Genomic DNA, 23,658 nt, shown 5'->3' on the forward strand with positions numbered 1-23,658 from the left:
ACAGGAGTCATTTTTCTGAATAGGATACTTTTGTTACGAATGGCACATACCCCAAACTTGGACTCCAGCCATTTTTTTCTCATTACATTTCTTAACTCATATTATGCAGTTTATGCCAAGATGACAGAAAGTGACACGCTGTGACCTCTATCCTGCTAGGAGGAGGCTGGGACTTGATGCAGACTTTTGGATTTTGAGCAAGCATTTTTTGAATGAGCTCTCAGGTACCGCGGTGATTATTTCATGTTGATTACTGTTCTGTACTGCCGATACTACTTTCCCTGATGGGTTAACTTTTTCACATCCATGTGCCTCTTCCATCAAGGTAAATTATTAAACAATTCATTTCGTTTGTTTGAGGGCTGTTGGTTTGTTTGGGGATTGTTTTTCCTTTCCCTGAAATACATTTAATTTACCATGCATTAAAGTGTGCAGCAGAAATCACGGTACAATTTCAGGAGAAATTATGCAGGGAACAGGCAAGAACTGCACATTATTCATATTGCACAGAACTTGATAATAAGTTATTATTCCTCACTCTCAGAGGGGCAAACTGAGCCATGAAAAGTGATTGCTGAGATATTCCAATGCTTCTGCAGGCACAATGGCATGAGTGTTTCCAATATGGCTCAGCATACTGTTTTCACTTACATTTAATGCCAATGCCAAGCACACGACATGAGGGCACTAAAGTCCTTTCAGATGTTGATGACTCACACTCTTTAAATATGTCACATGCCCGGACAAATCCACCTTCCCATAGAAGGCACCAAATGCCATTAGATGAAGCAGATGTTCCTAGCCAACCTGACCATGACCGCGAAGTGACCCTCATCTATTTTGGATTTATCAAATCATCAAAGGCTCCTGTTCCTGCCAGTGAGACTTGGGGCAGGCGATGCAAAGAGGTCATTGTATAACGACCAGCTGCCTGAGCCAACTGAGGCAGAAAATGCTGCCTCCGGGAGAGCTGGGCTGTTCCTGAGCGGAGAGGGCCCCGGGAGCTAAGGGGACCACAGAACAGGCAGTGCTCTCTCCTACCAGGATGCTGACCCACCACATCTGAAAAGAGGGAGCCTGATGACTGTGACAGGCATCAACCAGGAGTTGATCATCAGACAAGGTGAATAAGTCAGACCTGGGGTCCATCCAGGAAGACCTTTTGGGAACAGTGTGAGGCAGGAATGGGGACCTGACTGGAGCATAGGTCTGCGGTCCCTCCAGAGGGTCCCACCAGGAAGCCAAGACAGGACAAGACAGAGCAACCTCCAACATGTCTCAGCCAGGATGTCTGTGTTGAAATGGGGCTACCCATGGGCAGAAAGTGCATGGGAGGTGACGGCAACAGAGGCCTTTGGGTGCCCTTATGGTCCTGACAGTGTCCTTCCCCTTTCAAAGGGCAGTAAATACGAAGGCTGGTCAGCCAGCTTCCAGGATGTGTTCTTAGTGTTCATACAACAGAACACAGGTAGTCACAAACACCTGGAGGGCAGGACCTTCAGTCAACCACATAGCACATCATACCAAATCACACAACAGATACCAACCACAGCTTCAAGAACAGAAAGAGATTAAAGCAAAGAATAAGGTCACTCAGTGTTTACAATTTTGTTCCAGCAAAATCCTGGAACCTCAAAACTTAGCAATACAGCATTTTACCACAAATGACCAGTAGCTCACTTTTACTAAGAAAATATGCCAGAGCCACAATCACATAAGCACTAATAATGTCAAAAAGTGGAATACAGAGGAGGTTGTACTCACAGATATTGACTCAGTAACCTTTTATGAGCTTTACATATGAATCATGTTGTGAAACAAGAGGTTAGTAATGAATAAAACTAGCTGATAAAGAAGTATTGTAGCAGTTTATTAGAAATGTGGACTGTGTCAAGCCCCTTACTGTAATCATGAATGGAATAACTTCTGTAGCTGTGAAAGAGCTATTGGAGCAGATCACTGAACAGAAAAGACCCTCTTTATGGAGTGCTCAGGCACTAAGAATCACTCAGCCAACAGCCCTTTTCTGCTTGGGTGCCATCTCCAGGTGCTTTATATTTTGCTGTCAGAGACTTACACAATCAAAGCCTAAAACTAAGATGATAGTGTCTGTTCCACATCAGGTAAGTGCCTAAATGTAGCTTTCAATCCCTATGTTTAGGCACAGTCTTTTTCAAAATTTATTCCTCATCTAGTTTACCAAACATTCACTACAAACACCTCCAGTTTATCAGTAGGGAGGGAAATTATTTGATATCTCACATCTGTTGCCTTTGAGATCCTTGTAACACCATGGTATCTCACCAATTCTGCTGCAAACAGGGACAGCTTCAGACAAAGGCAAAACCAGAAATTATCTTGGGCAACAGACCTCTGAAAAGTGCAAATTTCCTATGAGTTCCATGCCCCCTTTGCCTACGCCAAAGCCAGGGGCTGATGCTGTTGCTGCGGAAGGAGGATGGGGCTGCCTGCGGTAGGCAACTCCACAGCTTTAATTTGTCCCCGATCTCAGGGATGCGTCTCCCCCTGCTTCCTCACCCTGCCTTCCCCATCGCCTCTGCAGAAGCAGCCTGTCCTCCCAGGGGGCAAACCCTGAAAACCAGAGCGGGTTCTTGGAGCGACAGGCAAGAATCGCTAAACTGAGCTTGGTGGAAATTTGCTGATGCGAAAGCAGTCTTCAGTGATACCACGCTGCATGCCGCCGTAACCTCAGTAATAACTGACTTGGCAAATTTCTTTTCCAGACAATCTAGCTCAAAAATGGCAAACAGACTCTCTTTCTGTATTGTTTACCTGCTAGGGAGCGGAGAATAAATGAAGCGTGCACATGCATGTGCACAACTTTTGTATATTGGGAAAGTTACCTGTCCTTCACTTTCTCATTTATTAAACTCTTATTTTGACAGCTTCTTGCACACATGCTTGGACAATTTTTAGAAGTGTCATCAATCTAACTGCAGTTGAGTTGCTCTCTCACCCCCCTGTTCAGACTGTGACTGAACAGTTTCTTTTAATAAATGAGTGATATGGCTGGGTGTTATCAACCTACTGTAACATTTAATAGATATTCATAACATATATTAATCATGAGCAAGTTTACAAAGGATTCAGTCCTGCAAGGTCTGGAGAACACTTGACTCTCCTTGAAGTCAGTGGAAGAAGAAAGGTTGAGAATTTTGTCCTCACAGGTACTGCATTACAACTGCCAGGTCTTCCTTCTGGACATTACAAAACTGAGCACAGTTTTCTGAAGAAAGGCATGTGGTATATGGTCATTTTATGGTTATATGGTTGTTCTACCTGTACCCTGTTCCTTGTGGACTGAAAGATTTATTTTTGTTTTAAAAGCTGAATACAAAATGAAGCCTTCCACCAAATTCATCCCAGGTACAGAAGCCTGCCCTTAAACAGAACTTTCTGCATTTTCTCCGGCTGCTTTGAATCAGAAAGATGCTGCCTGGCATATAAACACCCATATAGAAAATAAAAATGTTGGCAATTCTTTCCACATGCAGAAGTCAGAAAAACTTTGTGAATTAAAAATTAACCAAGTATGTAAGAACAATAACACAGCTTCCTAAAATTTAGCAACCTATTAAAGTGAAATATGGAATTACAATTAAGATTAATGGGAGCCGACTAGAATGAATTTCAATCAGTTTTATTTTGAAAGTACGCGGGCTCCTTTTCATCATTTATGTGAAATTATCAAATCTAACATCATTTTTGTTGTTTCTTCCCTACCGCATCACATATAAAGCATGCACACAGAAAAGAAGACTGTGTTCCCACAAATATAATGCACCCTTTTTGACTTCTTCCCATAAAAGCAAACACAACAGAAAATACTCCACTATGCAAATGTTTGAATACAAAGTACCACAGAACATATCAAATAAATTAGTTTCTACCATGCTATTAAAAATATTAAGTCAATTCTTTAATATGGAATTTTAAGAATAAAGTTCAAATTCCTAACATATAATAAAAGGAAAAGAAAATAAGACTGTTTAATCCTAAGAAAATATTGTTTCGGGTTTTTTTTTTTCACAAGAAGGTGGTGCAGCTGAAATGCACTTAATTGTGTTCACTAAATATACACCAATTTGTCTGATCTGTTTATAGATTTATTCGTGCTCTGCCTGGCATTCGGTCACTTCTTGACATCAGGTAGTAACATTAGATATTTCATGAAAGATTACAGAAGTTGCCACCAAATTCTATACACTACGAGAGATGATGCTGCTTTCACTCCATCAGCGATGTTCTTTTCACCCCATCAGCATCTCAGGTCTGTAGTTCATTTTCATCTTGAGAAAGTGATTTTCATTACCACCTGCAGCCTTGCAGCTTGGGCCTGGTAATCTGCTGCTTCATTTTGAACTGAAGAGGTTACAGGTAAGGTCTTGTGTCTCCATAGATTATATTGAACAACAAGTCTTTTATTTACTTTTTTCCTTGAGAGGGAAGTCTCGACTTGTGAGAAGCTTCTTCATATGCAGTACTGAAAGTCACGGGGCTGAGTGTCACAAAATCTAACCGGTTTTCCAGTCACTTCATTCTCCTGAACGTTTCTGCAAGAATTTAAACATCATAAAAAGTGTATCCCTGCTCTTACGTCACCAGAGTTACTGAAAAATCACTGGAAAACAGTACTTTTTTTTTTCCAGAAAGCAGAAAATTGAACCTAAAACTAGGCGCAGGCCTAGGAATGGGATACTTGGGCAGCTGAAGAAGGTTACACTATGGCCCCTGACCAGTGTGAATAATAGTATTCAAAACTATCTTCCTTTTCACTTCCTCTGTATTTATGCTTTGGACTCATTTGTTTGTAATGTCTTATGCTATAATTGTTTTGCCTCTGTAGCCCATGATGAAATGTCATATTAGATGATACTGTAAACTTGCAGAATATTTAACAGCCATGAAAAAGCTATTCTTCACCCTCTTCTGGCTTCTATATGTTAATGTCTCCTTGTCTCCTTCAACATAATCTAGCTTATTTTAGGGGTTCTTTACCTCTGGACATGCTTTCAAATCTCATTATGCAAATCCAGGATATGACACATAGGCAAAAAGAATATATTCAAGTTATTAAATGAGAAATCTGAATTCTTTTCAAAGAGGGGTTAGATACACAATAATAGAAATTAGAACTGTTAACTGAGAATCAATTTTCCAGCTGTCAGTGTAACAAACAATAATAGAAGTTTTTTAATCAATTCAGTTGGCTACCTGATGTTTCCTTCAACAAGAGGCATTTTTCATATGCCAGGTTCTCAGGAGAAGAGATGACAAAGGCCCTGTACGTGGACAGAATGCCTGTAACAGGAGACACCCGGCTAACAGCAGCCTCCTGTAAGATCCCAGCCCTGATGCCCTGCAAGGGGGCCAGGCAGCAAGTGAAGGTGTCCAGTGCTGAGTGAGAAGCGGAAATGGGGGAAGTATAGTTGTAGTGAGCAGAAAAAAAGCAGATGGTGCCAGTAGGCTGTAGGATTGTTGATTTTGGTTTGTAATTACAACTGGCAATCATTTTGAATCACTGCTGCTTTTTTTAATTATTCAGCTTTGATTGCAATTACCAGCCAAAATCAACAGTCCTAATAACAGAGCTCAGAGTCTTCTGATGAAACAGAAAAACTCCCCAGTGTCTGGAACCTGACCTTACAACCCTGCAATTTCACAGGAAAACTTATTAACAAGAAAACCTTTTGGATCATAGGTTGGGTGCCAATGTATTCACAGCCTACAACTGTAAGAGTAAGGTTACAGTGAGGACAGTTGAAATTTTCTTTTGGAAGGTGAACTACAGTGAGCAAAACCAGACCTTAACAAAGTGGCAACCAATTTCATGCACCATTTTGCTGTAGAGCCTAGTTTAAGGCAACTGAGGGTCTCAAGATGAACCAAAGCCTGTGGCTTTCTAGAATAGTGAACATTTTTGAAAATAATATGTCTGACTTCTAACTTATGGAGAACTGTGTTCTGTATACAACAAAACTCATCAGTCTTGCTAAGCGTTTACAAGTAGGTTAGGAGTATTTTGAAATTTAACTGCTATGTTCATTGAGCACCCCAGCCTAACAGAGAATGAAAAAAGCCCATTTTGAGCTTGTGAGAAGTGGCCTCAAGCACATATTTGAGCACCTAAGTGGATATCAAGTCCATTTAGTCTTTTTCTGCTAAATAACATGTGTTCCACTTCACAGTCACTCTTGAGGATGAACCTCATCTTGAAAGGAAAATAAAAATAGACTCAGCAAAATGTTACAGAAAATCGGACCAAAAGTGACCTCAAGAGTACTTCTGATCCTTCTCCCCACCGAACAATACCTAAGCCATGCCTGCCAGAGGAGCTCCTCAGGTGGAGACTCCACAACCTTTCACAGCTTCTGCTACAGGTTTCCTGTCTTTGCTCTCATTACATCATTCCCAACTTTCAACATCAATCCTCATCACTCCAATTAAAGCCTGTTATCTCTTGTTCTATCAATAGAAAATGAAGGGAAGGCTTTCCCTCCTCCTTTAAGTTGCGCAAAGATTGTTATGTTTCCCTCTAATATTCTCCTTTCTTTACTTAACTGTCCCAATTTCTTAAGCCTTTCTTCATAAATTACGTTTTCTACTCCTACAATTACTGTTTTCAGCAACCTCTCCAGTTGAGCCAGGTATGTCTCAAAAGTTAGTACCCGAAACTGGGCATAATATTCCAAACAAGCCTTCACCTCAACTTTATAATATAGTGGGTGAAGATTTCACATACCCTACAGGTAATACTCCTGTGTAACTATCCTATTAACTCACAACAAAATTACATTTTTTAATCTTGTTGAGTATGTGATTCACTGTGACGGGAGATCTAGCCTAACCTCTTAATTCTGCAGTAAGGAGAATACTCAATTCTCCAACCTCTTATTCTCTCTCTGTGTTGATGTAAGAAGATTATTCCTGTCCAAGCCCAATATCTTGAAATTCGTCTTGTTGAACTGCATTGTGCTGCCTTAGACTGCATGTTTAACTTGTCAAACTCTTTCTGAAGTTTAATCCTGTTCTCCAGTATGCTTCTTAAGTGTTGGTATCATCTGAAAGTTCATGAAAATACTGAAAAGTGATAGTGAGCTTTTGATAACTACTTTCTAAATACAGTTTTACAAACAGTGCCACACTAGTCTTATGGTAATTAAATCTATAGAGTACTTTCTTAAATAGTTTATAAAATACCATGAGAGACAATATCAGAATTTATCAGGAGAAAGCAGCATGTCATTGCCTGTTTCTTCCCTATCCCTAAGGGCAGGTATTATTTAGTTACAGAAAGAAATTAGATGACTGACATAATTTGTTCTTGGCAAATCCATGATGGCTGTTAACTCATTTTCTTATTGTCTTCAGGTGTTTAAAAATACTTTGAATATTTTTCCCAATATTATTCCATAAATCAAAACTAAGCAGAAAGCAGACCACTCTATGATTTTTAGTTCCTCATGTCAGTCTTTTCCAAAGGCAGATACCATGGTTTCTCTTTCCCAGTCTTCTGGAAGCCTATGTATCTTCCAAGAATTATCAAAGATAACCACCAATGGCTCTAAGGTTGCTTCACATTACAGTGACTTTCCTGAGACATTAAACCTGTTTTCTTCCTGAAAACATCCAAGACCTAAATATTCTCATTCTCGTTATTTTCTTCTGAGGTTAGCTTTGTTAAATTTATGAGCACAGCTGACCACTTCAGTGAAGAATGACACAAAAAAAAACACTAAACATGTCAACCATCTCAACCTCATCTTTTGGTAGCTTATTTTATTGTTTTTTAAATAGTGAATCCAATTTTCTCCTCGGTCTCTCTCTTGCTTCTAACACACAGGGAAAGTTTTCTTCCTAAGCCTTTCTGTCCCTTGCTACTTTAACATGGTGATTACTGAGAATGAGATAACTCAAACATTAATTTAAACAGCTGGTGTAAGAAATACAAGGTATGTTCTGGTACTTTCAAGTGCAATTCCGGTCAGGTGGAGCAAGTAGGTGCACAGCAGTCTGCCTTGCATCAACCACCAGCATTTAGTGATGTGTAGTGGAGCTGGTGGCTGTATATGTTCACAAGCGGAATGAGAGCTGGCATCATGTCACATGCCAAGAAGAGGCACCGTCAAGGAGATCAGAAGGGCAGACAGCACTCTAATGTACGCCACAACATCATCTCCCTCCTTCTCTTCTTGTTGGGTGCACTGGAAGTCAAATGTAAGACAGAAAAGTGGGATACCTATTCATTCAGTGGGCTTACTGCACCTTGTGAGACATCCCACCCACCTGCAGCTGTCCTTGCTGCGCCTGGTGATGAATGCAGGCACTGTTAGCCTGCTTCTGCCCTAAGCCCCAGCCAGACCAAGAGCTGGACTGACTGGCTCCATTTCTCTCTGTTTTCTTGTCAGTTCCTCTGCCCATAAATGATAGAAAATCTCTCCCCACCATGCCTCCCGTCTTCTCTGAGCAAAGCAATTGGAGCTGTGTCAGGGCAGCTACTTTTTTCTTTGCTCTGATTGCACAATAATGAAAGGATGGGAAACAAAGACTAGCAACTTTTGAGATTAATCCCCCTTCTGTTCTCAGCTGTCAGACTTACTTATTTTTTCCTTTTTTCGGCTAAATCAGGTCATTATTCTACAAATCTTTACTCTGAATGAAAGATTAAACTCAGGTATTTTATTTTCATCAGGGCATAATATTCAGCACAGAATAATTGGCTATAGTTTCATCTGGATATTTGTATGGGGCCTCCGATCAAATTCCACTAAACCCTTACTGACCCTTTCCATTTTGTCGAATTCCTTAGGATCTTACTGTAGTAGAGTCCTGGCAAACAGAATTTTGCACTCAATTATACCTATCTCCACATCTGAGATGTCATGTTTTCATGAAGCCTCTTTAAGCAATCAAGAGAATTAAAAGGTCTTCAGGGATGCTTTGCAATAAAAATAGTAAGAGAAAAGAAAAAAATCCATAACCTAAGTGTTTGTCCTTGACATATTCAGTATTTTTTCTACAATGAGAAGGAAAAAAAGAGGAAGAAAAAAAAAAGGAAGCAGGAAATAAGAAAAGGCTTTCAGACTACATTTTACTGCTTCAAAGCCAACAATAAAAGTACCACAGTTAAACCAGAGGACTAAAAAGGCATAAGGTCATCAAAACCAAGGCTCATTGAGCCAGTGTATTTGGATAGATGTCATTTCCACTTTGTCTGTACAAAGAGTGCTATATTGTGTATAGAGAGCAGAACTCATGCTGCCATAAAATTAAAAACAAAAAATAACCACACTCCATTACGGTGGTGTTATGAGAAGCAGGCAGGTTTCTTATACATGAATAGACTCTCTGGTGTGACTATTGAATCTACCTTGATGTGTCTTACTTTACTGATTACTTTACTGATAGTGTCTTTTTTTAAAAGACACTATCACAGAGGGAGCTTATTTTCTCAACCAAGAAAAACTGGCTTTATGCCACTTCTACTCTACCAGAAAGCTTTGGGATTTAATTTAAACAGAGAGAGACAAAGCATGACAAAAGCATGGAGCATAACAGCCCAACATGGGCCTCTGCTAAAGCATAGGAGGTCTTTGCTGTTGCAACAAATCAGAACATTTCTAGACCTAGTGTTTCTGTTCATGTTTTGCTTTGTTTTCTCTTAAAAAAAATATTATCAATTTAGAAGTAAATGCCTACTATAAAATTCTCTTTCCAGAGGTAGTAAAAGGCAATGAGACTGGCTTATGCTTGGAGCCCTTGGAAAGTTATGTCTCTTACATTAATGCCTAAAACTGTTTATGAAACATTTTGGGTTATTTCTCTCAGAGGTATCAGATTTTCATGATATAAAAGTTATGGAAGGAGTTCATATCAGACTAGGTCCTGCACAGGTTATTTTATTCATTTCTTTGCTCTCTTGTGAATGGGTAGCCTTTTGGTCACATTTTTAGCATATGCAGTGTGAAAGTGCGTTTAGTCCTGTATGATATATGTAGTCCATTGACTTTGGGCAGGAGACCCCTAATTCCCAGAAATACTGCTTGGATCAGCAGCTGCACTAACAAGTCTGAAAGTACAAGGCAAGCAGTGTCCTCTGAATGTAGAAATCCAAAACTCACCTGTTCTTCATGTTACTCATGTCTTCTCTGATTGATGTCATTGAGCGTTTTTTCAGTCTTCTCCTTTGGTTCAGCTTTGAGTTTCTCTTGCATTTACCACAGCTGGGAAACAAAATAGTCCATCATGAGGAACATACAAATAAAGAGGAAACAGAACAAGTGTCGTGTTCCAGGGACAAGAGCGGTAAAGCATTGTTCAAAACATGCTGCTGGGTAGGGGTCAGATATTCAACCATGGCACCTCAAAGTCTCTGCTGAAGTAGGACCAGGGAAAGCCTTTCACATAGACCACCAGCAGGCACGATTCTAAAAAGCCAAACCACATTTTACATCCAATATAATAAGGAGCTTCTAGTACCTAAAGGGGGCCTACAGGAAAGATGGGGAGGGGCCCTTTATCAGGAGTGCAGTGATAGGACAAGGGGTAATGGTTTTAAACTGAAAGAGGGTACATTTAGATTAGATATTAGGAAGAACTTCTTTACTGTGAGGGTGGTGAGGCGCTGGAACAGGTTGCCCAGAGAAGCTGTGGATGCCCCATCCCTGGAAGTGTTCAAGGCCAGGCTGGATGGGGCTTTGAGCAGCCTGGTCTAGTGGGAGGTGTCCCTGCCCATGGCAGGGGGGTTGGAACTAGATGATCTTCAAGGTCCCTTCCAACTCTAACCATTCTGTGATTAACCACCAGTGAGTGAGTGAACCCTAGGAATAAGTAAGGAAATCAGAACAGGTAAAAAATATTTGCAAATATGACTCAGAAATTACTTCGTCTTCTAGAAATCTTGAATTCCACTCTTCTGTATTTACTTACCAAAGAGGCATGAAGGGCAGGCCTCATTTCCTATATATAGCACCAGGGATAAGGGAGATTCTCTTCCTGGGCAGAGAGATGGGAAAAGGAAAAAGGGTGGAGAGTTCTTGCTGACTGGCTGCTGCTCATCTAGAGCACGGAGAGGGATAAGAGAGTGTGGTCACCAGGAAGAACCATCCCAGCATCCACATGTGACACCAAAACCCTATCCTGTCACACAACCTGCATAAGAGGACTTCCACTGAAGGAAACAGGAGTTCTCATGGATGTACAGAGGATCTGTTGTGCAGGTTGGTTCACTGGGTGTTTCTTTCCTGTACCAGATGTGCTCAAAACGGAGTGCACATTGGCAAAAATTAATCTGCCTTGATCACATTATGTGCAGCTCCCTGTTGCATGTAAACTGATGATCTCAAAATGTCAGCACCACTCATTAGCTCACACCAAACTAATTTTTCCAATTGGGTCAGCTCTGATTTGAGTCTTATCCTACTGGTACAGGTCTCTGCATCATGCACCCTGAACTTCCATTTTTGGTGAACAGAGGAGGCACTGCCTATTTGCCCTTACACTCTTTAATGTCAGATTTCAACATTTTAAAAAAATACACAAGGCTCAGGCTTTTTCGGAAGGATTGATCTGCAATGTAACTGGAAGCAAGTTTAGGAGCCAGTGGTGCTATTTGCAGAGTAGATTATAAACCCTCTTGTTATGGTTGATGTGGCCATTGCCAGGATTGACGTTGAAAAGCTCCTGTGGCTTGTCAAAGCAAATAACTAACTTTAACTCATTTAAATATCCAGGTCTGAAAACTAAGGCAGTTCAGAGTTGTTTAACATGAAATTCACTAACCACTGTCACAGAAGTAGCAAACTCTGAAAGAGGCCTGAGGCAGCAAAGCCTCACCCATTTCACTTGACTCTCATACCCCAGGTCCCATTTCCAAAACGATTTAGGCACCTGGGGAGTCCATGTAACTTGAGCCCAGAGCAATTTATTCATTCCTGAAAACTGCACTCAATTCCTGTCTCAAGCCTTGCCCCAAAGCCAAAAGGTGCTCACAAGAAGACAGTCGGTTCTCAGCTCTTTCACGGGTTAAGTGCAAGAAGGCATCTGCAGATGAAAGAAAAACAGTAGATTAAGAGGAATATAATGGATTTATAAATAATGTTTATTTTTTTACTGAACAAGTTTCCCTCCCTTCCTTCCAATTGATTTAAACTGAAGGCAGGAGAGGGATGACAAAGTTGATCTCAGATATCTAGTCAGGGGGTCATTCCCTGACACTGTCCAACAGGCTCCTTCAAGTGAAATTAAGTACATTTCTTATGCTAAGAGTTTCACTAGAATCCAGAGACCCCCATTCTGCGGATATAAAAAAGAATGAAAGTATCCTTAACAATCTTGCCCCTGAGCCTCAGTTTCTTACCTGTAAAATTATGATTATAGTAGTTTCTTACCTTCTGGGGACCTTGTAATGAGTAATAGTTTAACATTTGGAGTTGTACCTATTACACATCAATGAGGGCTTGTAAACTTATCTAGAGACATTGGGTGAGGGTAGCCAACCACAAATTTATGCTGCCTAATATTCTGAGCTGGCTAAAAGCCATACAAGCTGCCCTGAACCTGAGCGAGTAATCTTTGGTTAGAGCAAGAGCAGGTTGGCCTGTTTTCACCCCATAGGCACGTCTAGGGACACTCCTGACACATGTTTCAATGCAAGTACGGTTCCAAATGTACCCTGGAGAGCAGTGGACTGCAGTGAAGTTACCAAACAGCTCAGCAAGTTCCTGAAGTCCTTTAGCGGCTTGTGGGATTTGTGAACCTAACAAACTTGCTTGCCTTTGAACATCGCAGGCAGGCAGGCAAACACTACACCACTATCAGAAATGCTGAATCAAATCAAAACACTACTGAAAACTGAAAAAAAGTCAGTGAGGAAATCCTCTGCTTCTGCTTGTTATTGGCGGCTGCAAGATAACCTTTATTTATAGTGCCCTGGGGACTTACTCAACAGGATGTAGTGACACTGATGAGGAGGATTGTTTATTGTTTATACAGTTGCTTAAAGATGTAAGGCACTGCATAAATACTCTGGAAAGTATCATTCCATGAAAAAGCTCTCAATTATGCATCAAAATCCTTCCTGCATCAAAGTTATTCTGGTCCTACTCTTCACATCACAAACTACTTTTGCAATGCTCAGAAGGTCCGACTGTATCCACTATTTCACAGTAGCTAATATGCAGTCAATGCAAGAACATCATAGTTTCTGCCTGGTGTTCACACAGTACCAATAATCTGCAAGGAATCGTAATAATGGTCTTCACACTTCTAGAAGATAAAAACACCAAGGAAGTTGAGGGCTTATTTGACAGAATTTAAAAAAAAAAATTTCAAAAACTACGTTAGTGGAATGTGGAACTTGTGTTCAGAAGTGATAAAATGGTATGGTAAGGACTGCATGAGCAACAATAACCTGGTTATTTTGTGTAAGCGCATTAAAATATATCATGTAACTAGTAGGCTGTGTATGAGGTCAGAAATTTCTGAAGTAGTAAAAGACACAGTTGTGTCCATAATCTCAGAAGCAAATATAAAAGAAACTTTATGTACCCTAGAGGCAGGTCAGACAGCACAGAACAGGCTGCAAAACCTCTGGCGGTTGTCTTCAGCTCTTTTGCTCTTTAATTATTGTCACTGGCATACCAAGTAAATATATTGATTATGGGATAACTTCCACCACTTCGTGCTTTCACTGAGTAGCTCCCCACTTTTCACTAGGATCAGCAATAATATTGATTAAGTGATGAGTTAGACATAGGAATTAGTCATATGGCCTATAACGGAGCAATTCACACCAGTAACCATTCACACTGGAAGGACCTGCTGTTTGCCCCACAAGCCCTTTCAGATGGTGTTCTGTGCATTACACTTCTATGAAAACTTGGTTTTTTCCATCCTTTTATGTCTACTGAATATGGATTTTTTTATATTTGAAGCCTGTTATACCAAATTCAAATGAAATAATTCTCCATCATGCTGCTTTCTTCTCTAAGTTCCAGGTCCCAGGGTCCAACTTTTCCCAGAGGAAGCTGGGAAAGCTAGTTTGCAATGAATCAATAACCTCTAATCAATAGAGCAGGAAAGACATCTCTGGAGGTTGATTTTAAATAGCTACCACAGGGCAAAATAAATCTTTCTCAGGAGGCACCCATCCTCCTGTGTCAACTACAGAGCCGGCCGCTCAGACCAGGCACCTGACTTCTGATGACTAACATTAGGGACACTGAGTGCCACCACCGCTGCACTCAACTGAACAGAGTTGTACTTAGCCCACAACCTATTAACAGAACACAGTTTAGGAAACTAAAAGTTTGGGAAGCTGAAATTCTGTCTTTCTGAAGCCAGTAACCTAATTGATTTTTTTTAATGGAGGAGGAGAGACAGAGAAATAATATCTTTATCTTGTGGGAGACACAGGAACAGAACAAAGGGCCTTTTTGGTTTTTACTGCGGTTACAGAAAGCAATCCTCAGTGATTTAAATCCTCAAAAAGATTTTGTAGTCCCAAAAAGATTTTCCATGAAACTCTTCTGGGCAAATTCATCTGGGGTGTATTAAGACAAATCCAGTTATACTGATCTATTACTTCTGTCTGAGCACTCAGTTTTCTTCAATTTAGTAACAACATAAGGGAGTAGGAAAATGTTTAAGCAATGAGACATGACATACTATACCACGCTGTACTGTTGATTAATGTGTATCCTGGGTGGATGGGGAGTAAGACAAGTGCCTACACCATATGCAGCGAGTGCATTAATCAATATTAATGTGTATTAACAGGTACAGACTGAGGGTACTGAAGACGAGCTGTTTTTGGAGCCCTGTCCTGCTGTGATGGCAATGGGGGACTGAATCCTGTTGACACGAGGAGTCAGCCTGACCTCTGAGTCTGTGACCTTAGAAAAGCACGTGCATTTGATGAACTCCATGCCACAGGATGTTGCAGATGCTAAAAGCTTACATGGATTCAAGGAGAGGCAGGGCAAGCTCACGGATCAGAAATACTTCCAGGCTATAAATTCAAAGAAACATCTCCAGGTCAGGAAGTCTCTGAGCTGCAAATGATTGGAAGCAGGGAGACTACCCAGGGAAGTATCATGTATCATGCACCCTGTTTTTATACCCTTTCCTAGACATTGCCTTTTGATGGCCATCAGGGACAGGACAGAGAACTAGAGAGTCACATGGTACAACCCCATTCAGTGCTCTTATAGTCTGTTTTTTTATGTCCTAAATTTACAATGTACGACTAGTCCCCACTAAGTCTATGCAAGTTGTTCAAAGCTCAGAGGACAGCTATACGCATACTTTCATTGATGAACTGAGCAGCATCAAGACTTTTAGGTAACTGGCTCACCGCGAACACCACCAGGAATTCGGCAGGATCTTCCACAACAAAGACCAGACACCACCAAGCACCCGCTGCCGGTGACGCAGTAGCTCTCATTTCAAAGCTCTGGTGAGGCACAGTGCCTTGAGAGGTACTGTCTGCCTGAAGGTGAGAAACCATCCAAAAGACATAACTCAGTGCAGTACAAGGCACTTCGGGAACCCTGCAGCACCAGACACAGGAGAGGAGGGAGGTGGGATCCCTCCTTGGCATACGGCAGAAGCTCTCACTCTCCACTGACTTCAGAAACATCTTTGTTTTCTACTCTGCAGGGCAGAGACATTATAAAGCAACTGCCATGTTAGGGAAACCAAAGAAACAACAATAACATGTTGCCTATTGGAGCGTATTAACATGCCCCACAGCAGTCTCATTACGACTGTTAAACATTTACCCGTGATACAGAAATAAATGTCATTTTTTATTCATGGCCTCCCCTCCAGCCCCTCTGTTACTTCCAGCTCCTCCTACCAGCACAGGAACCACAATGGTTCAATAGTCCAACAGCCAAACAATGCTGTCAAGTGCCTACTTTCAAATTAAACTAAGCTTCTTTAATGCTTCTAATTTAGTGTATTAATGCACACGACACAAGCAAAGCTTTTGGTTTGTTTTTTCTCTGATTCATGTGGCCCTGTGCTTCAAAATCTTTTTTGAGAGGCTGAGGTGGCTTTTAAATTATACTTTCAACCCATAAATAAATAAACCGATTTGAATACAGACCATTTTCCAGCATCATGTTTTTCTTTTTTTCCTTTTGAATTTAAAGAAATGACTGTTTTAAAGGTGAGTGGCTAAAGGTGAAGAACTCTAAAAACTGGACACATCAGTAAAAAATATCAGCTATGTTTAATCCTTTGTCTCCATTTTAGGCTACATGAGGCAGCATCTGTAACTTACATCACACTATTAGGGTCTGGCCCTGTGCGGATCAATAAAGACCGCACGACTTTACTCCACACTCCAGTCCAAAGCCTTAACTACTCGCTAGACAGCCTGTAATTTCAGCAAGGAAAGAGAGCGCCTGCAGGTGTTGAATTAATGCACCATGAAAGCAGAACTCTGCTGTGTTGTGATGGAGCTAAAATCAGGCTTCTCTGGTATTGTTGACAGTATTCAGTTCCCAGTTTATTTCTGACTTTGGATACATAGGCTACCTAGTAATTTTGTCACATCTTGAAAATAGAGCAGGGGAAAATATCCATTTAGACTCTTACAGCTATAGGTCATATTTAACATTTGCTAACAGACTGTTGTGTTGTGAATGGAGCCTGCTTCTTCAGTCTCGCAACACAGAAAGTTTCTTTTGCATCACTAAAACTACCAGAAAGGAACTCAGTAACAAAATGAAGTCAGCAATTTCTAAGAAAAAATACTCTAAATTGTGCTGTTAATCAAAAATATCACCAATAAAAGTCAAACTTTGGGGAAAAAATGTATTTTGAAAGCAAAAGGTTTTAATTATAAAAGTTTCAATTTTAAAACCAGAGATGAAACAATGCACTCAGTAATTTCAACGCCACCGATCCCATTGACTTTGGATAAGAAAACTGACATAGGCAGTGAAGAAAAGCCATCACCCAGGCAGCTGCTTTTTAAGCAGACACCTGCTCAGCTATGCCTCTGTGGGTAACATCTAGTTGCTGTTCCATATGTGTGACATTTCTGAGGCCAGCTTGTGGTTTTACGTCCCAGTATCTCAGTAAAGCTGTGAAAATGTAGAGTTCTGACTAAGGCCATGCTGACACCTGTCTCTGCTCCTAACCTGCACCACTGAGTCACACCATGGGGAGGAACAGGAAAGCCTTCAGTACTGAGGTGGAGGCAAAGACGTCTGCTCGATATTTTGAGTACAGCTGCTCTGCTCCCTGCAGCAAGTTTGCAAGTCCTGATCAGAGATAATAGTCATCAAGGTGAGGTGATTTAGGCAGCTGCCTCAGGCGGCAGGTTGTCAGGGTGGAAACCAGCCATTGCTGTCACTAGAGCTGGAAATGTGCAGGGCAGCATCTACTTCTGGGTGGGAGAATGAGGGGTCTCATTCAAGAAGCAACTACCGTTCCTCCTTTTCCTCTCAGCAATGGTAAGTCAGGCTGTCCATGGCTCTCCAAGGCTCATTCTTCTATTTTCTCTGCCCCTCTATTCGCTAGGAAATTGTAGACGAAAAGAGACAGATCCTCTCCAGGTAATTGCTACAGGCTTTTGGTTGTCCCAGGGAGTGATATAGCTTAAGCTACCTCTGACCTTCTGCAAAGCTAGGCCAGGCCAGATGTTCTTGTTAACACATCTACTCGTCATGTCATTCCCCTAAAATGCACTTAAATCCGGTTTGCAGACTTCAACAGTCTTGGCTGGAAGAGACCTCTAGGGGTCCCTGTGTCCAACATCCCACTTGAAGCAGGGCCACCACAAGCATTAGATTGGCTTTGCCCAGCCACCTCTTTAAGATAACCAACATTAGAGAATACACAAACTTTCTAAGTAACCTGCTCCAGTGCTGCACTTACAGCAAAACTTTCTTCCTAATGACCAACCTGAACGCAGTCTCTGGCTGTTGCCCCTTCCTATATGACCTGCCACCACTGTGAAGCGCTGCAGTTGTGACTGGCCTTCAAGTTGTTCTATGTACAACCTCACCTGCGTGGACTGGGGAAGAGTAACTTTCCTCAGCCCCCTGGCCACACTCCTCCTAACGTACCCCGCACGCCTCTGCCTCCCTTTCAATGAAGGTGCGCTGTCAGCTCATATTCAGTTTGGCATCCACCTGGTCCTCTTCAGCAGAGTTGCCACTCGGGTAGTCAGTTCCCAGGATTACTGGTGTGTGAGTTTATTTTAGGCAGAGAAACAGAGAAAGGATAAAAACCACAAAGCACTGCACATCCATAGGAGCTTGAAAATAACAATTTCAGTTCCCACTATCCCCTAAGTTCCCCCTTCTGTTATCAGTGTGAGTGCCAGGATCTGCCCCATGTTATTATTAAATTCAGCTGTTGGAACAGCCATTACAAGCGCATCCACAGATGCTTTTAAAAGCAGGCTTAAAATGATTACTTTCTCAAACATAATTAGGACAACTGCTATTGGTTCGGTCAATATTTATGCATGTTGGGTACATGAGTGACAGCATACATGTGGGGTGGGGGAAGGAATCCCCAGTATATTTCACCTGCTCTGTCCACAAGAGCAAGCAGTGTGGCCCAATAGAGGCGGATTTGTTGAGTGAAATAGCCAGTGCTGAGGACTCAATGTACACTTTTGAAGAATTTCAGGGCATTTTATTTCTGACTAGCTCCATTCTCTTCCAATGGAGTTGACCAGCTACGAACAGAGTGAATTAGAGCAAGCTGGGACCATGCTTTTCCATTTACTTTATGCATCCCACCACTGCTCTACAATGTGAATCAAAGTATTGTAAATTAGAAAGATTAAGATTCATGCTTCAGAAGTACTCTCCTGATTTGAGCTAAAATGCTACTGCAGGGGTACCTGTAGAGTTTATTCTTTGTGCACTTCCTGACCCTACTTCTTTTCTCTCAATAGCATATAATATGCCTTACTCTGAGACCCTGAGAACCGACATATCCCTGTGATTACAAGCAAATTTCATGTGTTTGGTACCATTTTTCTTTATCTCATACCTTCAGTTCAAGAATCATTATTGTTTCCTTCTATGCCTCATGTCTCTCATTGCCTCTTTTTTATGGCATGTACTAGTGCAAGCCTACACCCTTCCTCCTGAAGCATTTGAAGGTTACTCGGTTTATTTACATCCAGTAGCACATTAATAATTTCCACTATGGCACATTAATACTTTCTACTATGCAAAATGAGCTCTTAGCTATTCCTTGGATATTAATTTAGTTGAATATGATAGTCAGAATTCTCTGACATTGTTAAAGTTAATGATCTGATACTTTACAAGACAAGAGACATTTCAAATCAAATTGATCGTATTAATAGTTTTATCGAGCAACATTAACAGAAGTGTGTTGTTCCACAATGTCCTCAGGCAAAGCCTTTATTGGCACTTTAATGGTGACAGAATGTCCAAATCCGAAGTAAGAGACACTTTTTATTTCTATAAAATACAATTACAGATAGCCTAAAATTCTAGATTAGAAACCGATTACATTAGGGCTCTGCTTGAAAGCCCTATCTTCTGTTGAAATGTATGGATAACTGCTGCACACATATCACCTCACTTAATTGGCAGATTCTCTGTGTTTCCAGCTGCCTGTGCCCTGGAGCTGGAATATTTGGTGGAAAGAGGATGAATGAATTTCCTCCTGAGGTATGGAACTACCTGGGAAGCCATTTGATGTTAGGAAGAGGGGAAGGTACCCAGCACCTTGGAAAATGAAACTTTTTCTAAACAGTAAGGTATCATTTCAGGTTTATGTGGTAGGTGTTAAAGAGAAACTAGTGAGGAAGGCAAGAGGGACGAGAGCTGTGAAGAGCAGGTATACTGTACCTGAGTGAATCAAAATAGGCCAGTTTCACAGATATGATTTAAAGCTGTCGAGAAACCATTCACACTGTATTTATTATCCCAGTCTACTGGACCTAAAAGGACTTATTCAAGCCATAGTTTTTCTCAGCCAGAGGACTGCCACACTGGCCCTCACGCAGGTAATCAAATGATTAGTTTCTCAAACAGATCGCAAGCGCAACTCCACAAAATTTTCTTCTCAGGATGGCCATGTCATTTAGGTCAAGCTGAATACCAAGTATCATTAAAATATTGCAGAACTTTCAATTTTTTTCTCCATGTCAGATTGCCAAGTGATCTTTCCAACACAGATATACAGACACCCTCTCTAAAGCGGCGTATCTATATAAACAACTATGACCAATCAACTAGTGCCACATACCTTGGAGCAGATGCGATAGGATTATCTGACACAGTTCAAGGTGTTTTGATGAAGAGAGATTATCTTCTGCTACATTACATTACTTTGAGCATCCAAAGAACTGAAAGCTGAAGAAAGCGCTGTTCAACAAAATCTTCCACCTCCATCCGTCCTCCCATCAGGTGTATTTGCCTAACATGGCACATCCAGAGAAGAAAACTGTTATCCTAAACAACAGGGGTCATATATGATATAATATAATAATGAGTTCAGCCTGCAAAGTGCTGCGCTCAGACCACCAGTGAGAGGGACCTAGCCTAGGTGCTCTTGCTGTTTCTCTCTACTGATGGCATTAGGCAGTAAGCAACCTGAACGGCATATCACTCCCTCAGTGTTAGATGCCACAGTAGCCACAAGGCTTATATTAGGCAAATATACTATGCAGTCTGATTACCATGCCAAAGGAATATTTTGGACAAGCATGAACCTTGTAGAAGTGGTCTAAATGGTGGCTTGCAAGGGCTTGCAGTTTTCAGACTGTCTTCTTTTATGGTGTTTTCAATTAAAACTGCAAGGCAGCCTGGGAGAAGTGGCAAGTGTGCCCATAAACCCATTGAAGCATAAGGCTTGGGAGCCATTGCCTTAGAAGAGTAAGATCCTATCAAATCATCCAAGCAGCCTCTAGTGACATAGCGTTTTGGCACCCTGCTAGATCAACAAATAGAAAAGGCAATAAAGACCATCCCAACTAATAGGGTAAAGAAGTCTACATGGCAAACCCTTCTGCCATTTCCTCTGTGCGTTGCTGCTTTCTCCCCAGGTACAAATGATTTTCTGTGCCTACAATTTTCAAGAGAGAGCCTCTGAAACTGTGTGTGACGCAACGAAGTTTGACAATAATCCGGCAAGGTCTGCAGCTGAAAAAGGAGGCAGCAGCAATCAGGGGAAAACAGCAGACAATTGTTCCACAGCCGCTGTTGCCGAGTTGTAAGCCTGCGCTCGTGAACTAAAAAATCTATCTCAGATAATTGACATTTATTTGATTGAAACAGCAGGGTGCCCTCCATCAGAATGGGAGGAGACCATATGGAATAACAGTATGAGTGGAGATAATGTTTGTCTGCTGAGTGTGTCAATGTGTTTAGAGATTATTCATAGGGCTCTAGGGATTCCAGTATGGTAATGTTTCAGCTAAATTAGAATCAGATTAATTGCTCTAATCTAATGGAAAGACAATGTTTATCAAATTATTGCTCCTTCACCACATGATATTGCAGTGTCATTACTCTTTGAGTTTTAGAAAAAAAAAAAATCAAAAGGCTCTCTTGTATCACATCTGCTCAAGAGCTTCGTAACAGTGCTGATTTCTGCACAGGAGAGTTAATGTAGTTTAAAAGTCTATGAAGGAACTAATGAATTAGAGTGAACACTTTGTAGACAATAAATCCTCTATATTGTGGGTAGGCCTTAAACTATATTCATTTGAATAACTTTGCCTCCATTTGTGCTTGGGCTTTTTTTGGAGGGGGCACTTTGTTTTGGTCAAATTTTGATACTTTTTTTCTTGTTTTAAATTTTATTTCAATGGAATTAGGGTTGGTTTTTTTCATAGCAAGTAACACTAAAACTGAACAATATAGTAACAAATCAATGTTCTCCTCATTTGCTCTCACCTTCTTTAATTTTCTTTTCATCTGAAAGCTGCAACGAAATGGCCAAAAGCGGAATGCACAGATAAGATGCCTAAAACCCTTCAGATACACTTCACATTATGTAACGGTTAGGGTCATTTTGGACCACCTGTCAAATGCCCATCCTGAGGAGACACAGAGCTCTTCATCTCCTTTAAAATGCAGCGGAAATCTGCAGTTTTGATAGCACTGCACTGCAAGTGCTGAGTACCTCAGAGAGTCAAACACTCCTTTAACTACTCAGTAGCTTGAATGGTGCAAGAATGGGCTCCAAAGATCTTTTAAAAGCTGATTCAGGGAGTTTTACCCTTGGTATTTTAGAATATTTTCAGTATATGCTATACATGCTGAAGCACAACATTAAAATATTATCCCTGTTAAAACAGTATCTAGTAGGCACGATCCTCAAAAGGGGAGAAGCATGACCTCTTTTCAAAAGTGCTAATAAACCAACCAGGAATACCCCCCAAGTCTGATTTTCCACTGTGTTACACTGACATGATGCTACTGAAAAGCCCTGCAGTTTGCAGGACTTTGTATATCAAACTGGAACGATAGAAGACAGTCAGGCACTTTATCTCTGCTTAATTTATAATGGTGACACTGTGTTTGCAAGGCATTCAGGCTGCATGCTTAAGAGAGCACTGAACAAATATTTTCTAGGCTTCTATAGTAACTAATAGTTGTTCCTACCTTAAAAGGGTCATATATCCTCTCAAGACATATTTCACTGAAATTCTATTTAAGCAAAGTGAATACCTTTGTTAGTGGAGCATCCATAATGCATATTAAAACACATAGTTTACAAAAGGGGGCCAAACATAACCACGAGAGTGATTCAATGCTGAGCAGAAAGCAATGCTTACACATTCTGTTCCTGGTAGCTTTCTCTCCCAGGTACAACCAGGCACAAAGATGCCAAGTTTTTAAGGCACAGTCCTGTGGTGGCAGAGTATTTGTTGTGCTAGCATTTTAAGATTCCCTGTTTCCATAACCCATTCCCCCATGCATTTTCCTCAGACACATATAACTGGGTTTTTTGGCACTTCTGGAGAGACAAAGCCTCCCTCAAGCTTTTTCACTTGTGAGACATTAAGAGTTCACGGCAACTCTCCCACCTAAGGCTTTAATTTTTAAGCCTTACTTTATAAAACATAGATCAAAGTTAAAGTGGCACATGCAATTCAAATTGTGCTGCATAAACCAGATAAGCTCTGAAGGTGTGATGACCAAGCCCTAGCCACTTGCTCTTTTCTGAGTTTCATTACAAAGCTGTTGTTAAAACCTTTTTGGCTACCCAGCTTTTTATATATCTGTTTGAAACTAACAATCTGCCCTCTTTCCTGGAGTTTTCTCACTGCTTTTGAAGTGAGTAAGGCTCCAGAAAGAGCCGTGGTCTGTGGCGGAGAGACACTTACTCTGTTATCACTCAGTGCTTGGATCTAACTTCATACTTTTTGTTCTGAGAGCTTCAGCAATAGCTTCCCCGTTGTTTTCCCTGCCGTGGGAGCTGTGAACCACCAGCCCAGCCACTCCCCACTGGGCTCCCGAGGTCTATACAGCACAAAGACCCACATCCATGTTGTGCCGGGGACGGGAATACACTTCTCGCAGATATATAGATAAGACTTAAGGATGATGTGGCTTTCTGAGGAATACTGTGGTTCACTGAATAAGCTACATCATAAAAACACTATTCAGGAAAAGTATA

At 41.0% G+C, this 23,658-nt stretch overlaps 1 long non-coding RNA gene across 1 annotated transcript in view; it reads right to left on the reverse strand.

The window, feature by feature from the left end:
• Positions 1 to 3,646: 3,646 nt before the first annotated feature.
• The window catches only part of LOC141741147 (uncharacterized), a 67,363-nt gene continuing 47,351 nt past the window's right edge, over positions 3,647 to 23,658 (reverse strand). Inside the window, exons 3-5 of the long non-coding RNA XR_012586289.1 lie at positions 12,013 to 12,063; positions 10,143 to 10,244; positions 3,647 to 4,574 (exon numbers count right to left, since the gene is read on the reverse strand). This is a non-coding gene — a long non-coding RNA (uncharacterized LOC141741147). The remainder of the gene's footprint in view (positions 4,575 to 10,142; positions 10,245 to 12,012; positions 12,064 to 23,658) is intronic.

The sequence above is a fragment of the Larus michahellis genome, chromosome 3 (assembly GCF_964199755.1).
Source record: "Larus michahellis chromosome 3, bLarMic1.1, whole genome shotgun sequence".
NCBI classification, from domain to species: Eukaryota; Metazoa; Chordata; class Aves; order Charadriiformes; family Laridae; genus Larus; species Larus michahellis.